This window comes from Sorex fumeus, unplaced genomic scaffold, assembly GCF_029834395.1.
Source record: "Sorex fumeus unplaced genomic scaffold, SorFum_2.1 ptg000044l, whole genome shotgun sequence".
NCBI classification, from domain to species: domain Eukaryota; kingdom Metazoa; phylum Chordata; class Mammalia; order Eulipotyphla; family Soricidae; genus Sorex; species Sorex fumeus.
The window spans coordinates 14,366,330-14,374,664 of NW_026606101.1; the positions used below are offsets into that span (position 1 = coordinate 14,366,330).

The 8,335-nt window shown below is 39.6% G+C and overlaps 1 pseudogene; it reads left to right on the top strand.

Annotated features, from left to right (window-relative positions):
- Positions 1-206: 206 nt before the first annotated feature.
- On the top strand, positions 207-1,916 carry LOC130030307 (60S ribosomal protein L9-like; annotated as a pseudogene).
- The last annotated feature ends 6,419 nt before the right edge of the window (positions 1,917-8,335 follow it).

Sequence of the window (8,335 nt, forward strand, 5' to 3'; positions counted from 1 at the left end):
CCTGTCTCCCTAACCCCCATTTTGCGTACTCAGTTCATAATTATATTAAATTTTCATGATTTTTAATTCTAGTTTCTCTAATAGGTATGTAGTAATATCTTATTCTGGTCTTAATTTAAATTTTCCTATTTGCTAGTGATGTTAAAGTTTGTGTGTGTGTGTGTGTGTGTGTCTTTGTTTACCATCTATATAATTTCTTTGGTGAAATGTCTGTATATTTTTCTCATATTCGAAATCAAGTATCTGCTTTTAATTATTGAACTTTGAGAGCTCTTTGTATACTCTGTATTTGAGATTTTTGTGGATTGTTTTTAAATATTTCTAAATCTCTAGTATTTCTCCTCAGCATTTTTTTTTGGCTTCTTTATTTATTAGCTCATGTAATCATTTGCAGCACAATAGATAGGTGGATGGTGGTAGGAGCATGCAGTTCCCTCACTGTTCTGTGATGCTCCATGAAACTCAGTTATGTCTGCAAGCTGTGAGCACAACTGTAGCTTGATGTTCCAAGAAAAGGATCATTAGTTTGCCCTGCGTGGTATGCAATCTATCTTAGAAAACTCTGTGTGCTATTTGACATCTGTTGAGAAATGAGTGTGAACTAGGTATTTTCATTATATTGCATCTGAAAGATAGTTGAAGTGCAGCAACATGCCCATGGAAACAACTTTGCTAATTTTTGCAAACACATGAATAACAAATATATTTTCAATTATATTCATCCATATATTTGGGGTAGGGTATCTGGTAAGAGACTTAGAAAACAGGGAACAATGATAGAAGTGACATATACCCACTAGTTCTCTTTCTCTTTTTTATTGGGGTTAACATCAGTTTACCTATCATATATGTTTCAAGAACTTCTTATCAACCTTCTTCAAAAGTCAGTTGTGGAACTGAAGTGATTGGACAGCAGGTAGGGTGCTTACCTTGCATACGGAAGACCTGAGTTTGATCCCTCACATTCCATAGAATCCCCAGAGCCTTCCAGACGTGATCCCTGAGTATAGAGCCGGAAGTGAGCCCTGAGCACAGCCAGGTGTGGCCCCCAACAATAATAAATTGTCATACAATAAATTGTCTATGGCTAAAGTATCAAATCACTCCAACATTGACTATTGATTGAACTTGCTGTGTCCTTGCTACATCCTCCCTCTCCAGTGAGCTCTGTTCTACAGGATCACTGTTGGTTTGTGTTTTTTTCTATTCACTTGCTTTATTTTGAACCAAATTAGTGTTTTAATACTCTTCAAATAGATACATAGTGTTGGAATTGCTGAACTATATGGTAAATCTACATTTGGCTCTTAAGAAATTTCCATATTTTTTCTAAAGAGACCTCCATTCTGGCCACATCTACTGCAAATTCTTGCTGAGAAGACCATTATCAACAAGCAGACTGTCCGCATTCCAGTAAATGTCAACATTTCTTGGAAGGGGTGCAAAGTCACTGTGAAGGGCCCCCAGGCATACTTCAGAGGCACATCAATCACTTCAAAAGAGTTTCTGGCTTGACTAATGGTTGAGAAACCAAAAGGAAGTGGCTACAGCCAGCATCATCTTTACTCAAGTACAGAACGTGATCATGAATACTACACTGGGCTTCCTCTACAAAATGAGGTCTGTATGTACTCACCTACAACACAGTTATTCATGAGAATGAGTCACTTATTGAAAGCCAAAATTTCTTGGGTGAAAAATATAACCACAGGGTTCAGATGAACTCAGTTGTTGCTTGTTCTATATCTCAAACCCAGAAAGATGGGTTAATTCCTGAAGGACATAACATTAAACTTGTATCAAATTCAGCTGTTTTGCTTCAGTAAGCCACAACAGTTAAAAACAAGGATATCTGAAATTTTGGGAATGGTATCTATGTTTCTGGAAAGGGAACTGTACAACTGACTGATGAATAAGATTTATGTTTTCCAGCTACAGAAATGGCAGAATATACAGGATGATTCTTCAGACCTATTTGTGATAATGAGATGCAATAAAACAATGAGTATCACCTTTAAATTAAAAAGAAAATCTCCATTTGATTTCTAAAAATATTGAAGCAAAGGTTTTCCTTTTTCCTTCCTGTTAGACAAGCATATTGATTCTCTTAGAATTATTGGTTTTACCCAGCAACTTCATTTTTGGGCATCTACCCCCAGGAGAGAAAAGCGTTTATTCAAAAGAACAAATGCACATCATTATTCATTGTTGTACTTAGTACAATAGCAAAGGTATGGAATCAACTTTGTGTCCAACAACAGATGAATGGATTATGAAGATAATGAAATACACTGGGGATATTGGTAATGGGAACTGTGCACTGGCGGAGGGATGGGTATTTGATCATTGTGTGATTGTAATCCAATATGAAAGCTTATAACTATCTCACAGTGATTCAATAAAAATTTCTTTTAAAAAAGGAACTTTGATCAATAATCACATTCAAAAAAAGATAATGGAATATTATGCAGCTGTAAGGAATGATGAAATCAAGTAATTTGATGCAACCTGATTAGAACGAGAAGATATCACGCTGAGTGAAATAAGCCAGAAGAAGGACAAACATAGGATGATCTCACTTACCTGTGGTATATAGAATAATTGAATGAACAATTGTAAAGTAGTCAAAGGGGGATGCCTATATCACCCTTGATCCCAGAGTATAGAGAGAAGAGGGACAGAGAAAAAGAGAAATCAAGGGGGAAGGAAGGAGATGAGGAAGGAGAGAAACGGGAACAAGATTCAGGAGCTTTAGTTACACTGGTGATGTGGGAGATTGGCATAGCTCTACATCCGAAGCACAGACTCAACAACACTAACAACATGAGATCTAAACCACGACCACAGGGTTCTGAATGTGCCTGTTAGAGTGGCCTGGTGGGAGTGGGGGGATGGCCAGAGAGAGCATGGAGCACTAACTCAACTAATGGAGGAAAGTTGACACTGGTGGTGGGAATGGTGTAGAAATAGCGTATGCCTAAAACGCAACTATCCATAGCTTTGTAAGTCAAGATTCTATAATTACATAAAAACTGTAGCACTGCATTGTAACACTGTCCTCCCGTTGTTCATTGATTTGCTCAAGCAGGCCAAGTAACGTCTCATTTGTGAGACTTGTTGTTACTGTGTTTGGCATCTCGAATACGTCACGGGTCGCTTGCCACGCTTTGCAGTGCGGGCGAGATACTCTCGGAGAGGGGCAGAGGAATCGAACTCAGGTTGGCCAAGTCGGCCACGTGAAAGGCAAATATTTTTAAAAAAGAATTCTTAGTCTAAGAGTGTTGCTACTGTTGTTCCTGCTCCTGTTATTGTGTAAAACTAAGAGGACAGAGAAAGCTGTTTCTAAATATTTATAGAACTGTAAGTTGGAAAAAGTAAAGGCCCTCCCATTGATCATCGATTTGCTCGAGTGGGCTCAGTAACGTCTCCATTGGAGACTTTGTTGTTACTGTGTCTGGCATATCGAATACGTCACAGGGAGCTTGCCAGGCTCTGCCGTGCGGGCGAGATACTCTCAGTAGCTTGCTGGGCTCTCCGAGAGGGGCGGAGGAATCGAACTCGGGTCGGCCATGTTGGCTGCGTGCAAGGCAAACGCCCTACCGCTGTGCTATCACTCTAGCCCCAGATGGAAAAAGGGAAGGGAAATATTCTGGGTGAGCCAGAGAACAGATATTAGACTATTGGACATTCTGTGTTATAATTCAGCAATTGTTATGTATAAAAAGACCTTCTTTTTTTTTACTAATGTTTAAGTTACTATTTTAAAAATTAATTTAGGTACACAAAAGATGTTAGAAATAAAAAGATTGGAGGCCGCTCCATGACTGCTTGCAGTTTTTGTTAGTTTTGGTTTGGGAGCGACACCTGGCAACGCTCAGAGATTACTCCTGGTTCTGTACTCGGGAATTACTCTTGGCAGTGCTCTGGTCAGCTGCATGCAAGTCAAGTATCTTACCCATGTACTCTCTGACCCCACATTTAAAAAAAAAAAAGTACGTCCAACTTGTTCAAGCTCGTAAACTGACCTTTTGACCTTAAATTAAGCTCTATCAGAAAAAAAAATTTACAGATCTTTAAATGTTTCTTGAAAAAACAGTATGCAGTAGTTGGTTATTATTTTATTATATTTTGCACTAACATTATCTCGGAGATCCCCTTATTGTATGTAAATTTGTGTTAAAGTTTCCAATTTGTTGTTATAATGATATAGGACTTATTGAGATATCATTCTGAGATTCTCTAAATACATAACCAAATTTCAGAAGTTCCGTTGCTCGGTTTACGTAAACAATATGTAAAGAAACTTACATGTATTTTCCAGCATTACTTTGAGTGTGTTATATTTTGATTTTTTATTTCATGGTTTTGTAAATATTTCCTAATATCTTGGTTATTCAAGAATAATTTTATTGACTTATATAAAAATGTTTTCTTTTATATCTTTTCAAGTCTACTGATATTTTATTTTCATTCCTTTACTTGCTTTGCTGTGCAGGCGAGATACTCTCAGTAGCTTGCCAGGTTCTCATATGCCAAACACAGTAACAACAAGTCTCCAAGATGGAGACCTTACTGCCCAAACAAATCCATGAACAACGGGAGGACCGTGATCGTGACTGACCTTTACTTGCTTAGGAAATTCATCTCTGAACTTAGTCTCATACTAAGTTCTTCCCCACAGAAGGGAGGGAACTTTTCCTCTCTTCTCTTCTATTTTTCAATAAAATTTCTACTTTCTAAAAAAAAAGAAAAAGAAATTAATTCATCTCTGTTGAAAACAATTTCTCCACCTGTGTTGACTGGTTTGCTTTTAAGTTCTAATTTTTATGTTGGACTCAACAGCACATTTTTTTTCTTTTTGGGTCATACCCGGCGATGCACAGGGGTTACTCCTGGTTCTGCACTCAGGAATCACCCCTGGTGGTGCTCAGGGGACCGTATGGGATGCTGGGAATCGAACCCGGGTCAACTGCATGCAAGGCAAACGCTCTATCCACTGTGCTATTGCTTTAGCTCCTCAACAGCACATTTTAAATACAGTACAAAGTAAGAGATCAAGCTTAACTGGTAAAGAATCCTACCACTGAATATAGTACTTTGTGTTATGTATAATCTGCAGAACTGTTTAAATTAATGATAGACTTAACTGCAAAGAAGCAACAAACACATTTCTATGCTTAGAGTTAATGTTTTACCTGAGGGGAGCTTATTACTATGCAGAGAACAGAGTGGGCAGGATTAGGTTCATAAGAACTCTTTGAACAGTCAGATTGAATTTTAAAGGCTCCCAGTGGAACTCACTGAGCTTTCTCCTCAGATCTTTCCTGGATCATTACTTTGAAAACTTCTTAGTGCTATTTATAATCGCTATGGTTACAGATGAGAAATACAGTGTTCTACAATCTGAAACTTGACCATCCTTATTTATTTCCTTAAATGAGTCTTTCCTTTGTTGCTTAACCCCTGGCACCACATATGGTCCCCTGAGTACTGCCAAGAGTGATCCCTGAGCGCAGAGCCAGCAGAAACTACTAGGTTGACCCAAAAACAAACAAAAATAACTAATTAATTTAAAGATGCTCTAATAAATAGAAGAAAATATTCACTCACCCGCACATCTAAATAATGGCTAATATCCAACATATGTAAAACATTCAATCTCAACAACAGAAAAACAAATAACGTCATCAAAAAATACTGGGGTTGGAGAGATAGCACAGCAGGTAGGGCATTTGCCTTGCACATGGGTAACCCGGGTTCGATTCCCATATGGTCCCCTGAGCACTGTCAGGAGTCCTGAGTGCAGAGCCAGGATTTACCCCTGTGCATAGCCAGGTGTGACCCAAAAAGCAAAAAAATAAAAAATAAAAAAAAATAGAGAGAGGACAGGAACAGGCTTCCTCAAAGAAAACATGAAAATGGTCAACGGGCATATAAAAGTGTATATATCATCATTGATTATCTGAGAAATCCAAGTTAAAATCACAGTGAGACAGGTTATCTCACACCAGTAAGAATGATACACAGAAACAAGACTGATGGGGTGGGAGGAGTCAGAGAGATAATACAGCAGATAAAGTGCTTGCTTTGCACATAGGCGATCCATATTCTATTGCTGACACAACATATGGTCCCCTCAACACTCCGCCAGGAATAATTCCTGGGCACAGAGTCAGGAATGAGTCCTGAGACCACTTGGTAAGACCCAACATCCCTTCCCCACCAAAAAAAAAAAAAAGTGGAAACAACCAGTGTTGGTGGGAATGCAGTGAAAAAGGGATTCTCCTCCACATTTAGTTTAGTGGTGGTGGGAACAGATGTCTGGACAGACCTCATGGAATACAGTATGAAGGTGTCTCAAAAATTAAGAACGGGGGCAGGAGTGATAGAAAAGCAGGTAAGGCACTTATCTTGCATGTGGTCAAACCCCATTCATCCACAGCTGTCCATTAAGGTCCCTAAGCAAAGTCAGGAGTGATCCCTGGGCAGATAGCCAGAAGTAAGCCCTAAGCACCACCAAGTTTGCACCCCCCCCCACAGAAAAAAAGAGAAGAAAGAAAATGAAGACTAAAACTTCCATGTGACCCAACCATTCCCCTCCTTAGCATCTTCCCAAACACTAAAACATTATTCCACAGGATGCATGCACACATGTATTCTTCACACTGTTCCCAATAGTTGTTGTGCGTATATATACTACAGAATATTACACAACTATGATAAAAGATGCAACCATGCCGCTGGATGAGATCTGGATGGAGTTAGGGGACAGTGGGTAATCATCCTAAGTGACGTGAGTCAGAAGGGAAAGGCAATAACCAAATGATCTGGTTCATATGCGGGATAAAAAAGAAGGACAGCAGGGGATAAGACAGTCCCCAGTAGAAACAAACTCTGAAATTGTGCCCAGAGAAGAGCACAATTGTATGAGTAAAGGGAGGGAAGGCGAAGAGGTCTTGGAACAGTGGGAGATATACTGGCAAACTGGGGATTGAGGGAGTGAGGAAGCATAGAAGAATAAAGTGATACTCCCACAATGTGCCTTCAAGCGCCATCTTAGCACACCAACAGCCCTGGTCCATAGACGCCCAATCGAATCCCAAAATGGATTAGCGCCCTACAGAGATGTCTCTGGAATCCAACCATTTACAATCTAGGATTCCAGAAGTGTGTGGCCATGGCACCCAAGATATTCAAAATGAGCAATGGACAATAAATGATCTAGCATCTGCCCCTGGCAGGCAGGCTTGAATGGTGGTGGGAAAAATCGAGCAAAACATAATGCCCAAAAGTAGAGAGAGAGAGTACTAGGGAAATTGTCGGCCATGGAGGCAGGGTGAGGACTAGGATGGGGGCAGAAGAGATATACTGGGGACACTGGTGGTGGAAAGTGTGCACTGGTGGAGGGATGGGTGTTCAATCATTGTACAGCTGAATCTCGAACATGAAAGCTTTGTAACTGCATCTCACGATGATTCAATTAAAAAAAGAAAAGAATAAAGTGATAGGAACTGGAAAGATAGTTCAGCAAGTAAAGCCCTTACCTCACATGTGATTGACCCTGGGTTTGATCCTGAACTCTGCATATGGTCCCCCAAGATCCTACAGGAGTGATCTCGGAGCATAGAAGCAGGATGTGGACCCAAAACAAAACAAAACGAATAATTATAGAATAATTATAGAATGATATTCAAACTTCTGCAAATCACAAAAAAACCATTAAAAATTGTATTATTTCTACACAATAGTATACTAATTATATCATTTAATTTCAACTTTGGGAAAAGATGAAATCTTACTGTTCACTGCAACTTGGATAGAACTGGAAAGAATCAAACTGAGTGAAGTGAATCAAAGAAAGAAAAACAAATACCAAATTATTTCACTCATGTGGTTGCGGGCTGGAGCGATAGCACAACGGGTAGGGCGTTTGCCTTGCATGCACCCAACATGGCCAACCTGAGTTCGATTCCTCCGCTCCTCTAGGAGAGCCTGGCAAGCTACTGAGAGTATCTCGCTTGCACAGCAAAGCCTGGCAAGCTACCAGTGATGCAGTCGATATGCCAAACATAGTAACAACAAAGTCTCACGATGGAGACATTACTAGGCTCGCTTGAGAAAATCGATGAACAACGGGAGGACAGTGACAGTGACATGTGGAGTATAAAGGAACCTAGTAAAAGGAACAAACAATTTGCTAGTAATAACAAAACCTGAGAATCTGCCTATAGAACTTTTTATTTGTTTGTTGTTGTTTTTTTGTTTTGGGGCCACATCCAGCATTACTAGGAGTTACTCTTGGCTCTACATTCAGGAATCACTCCTGGCAGTGCTC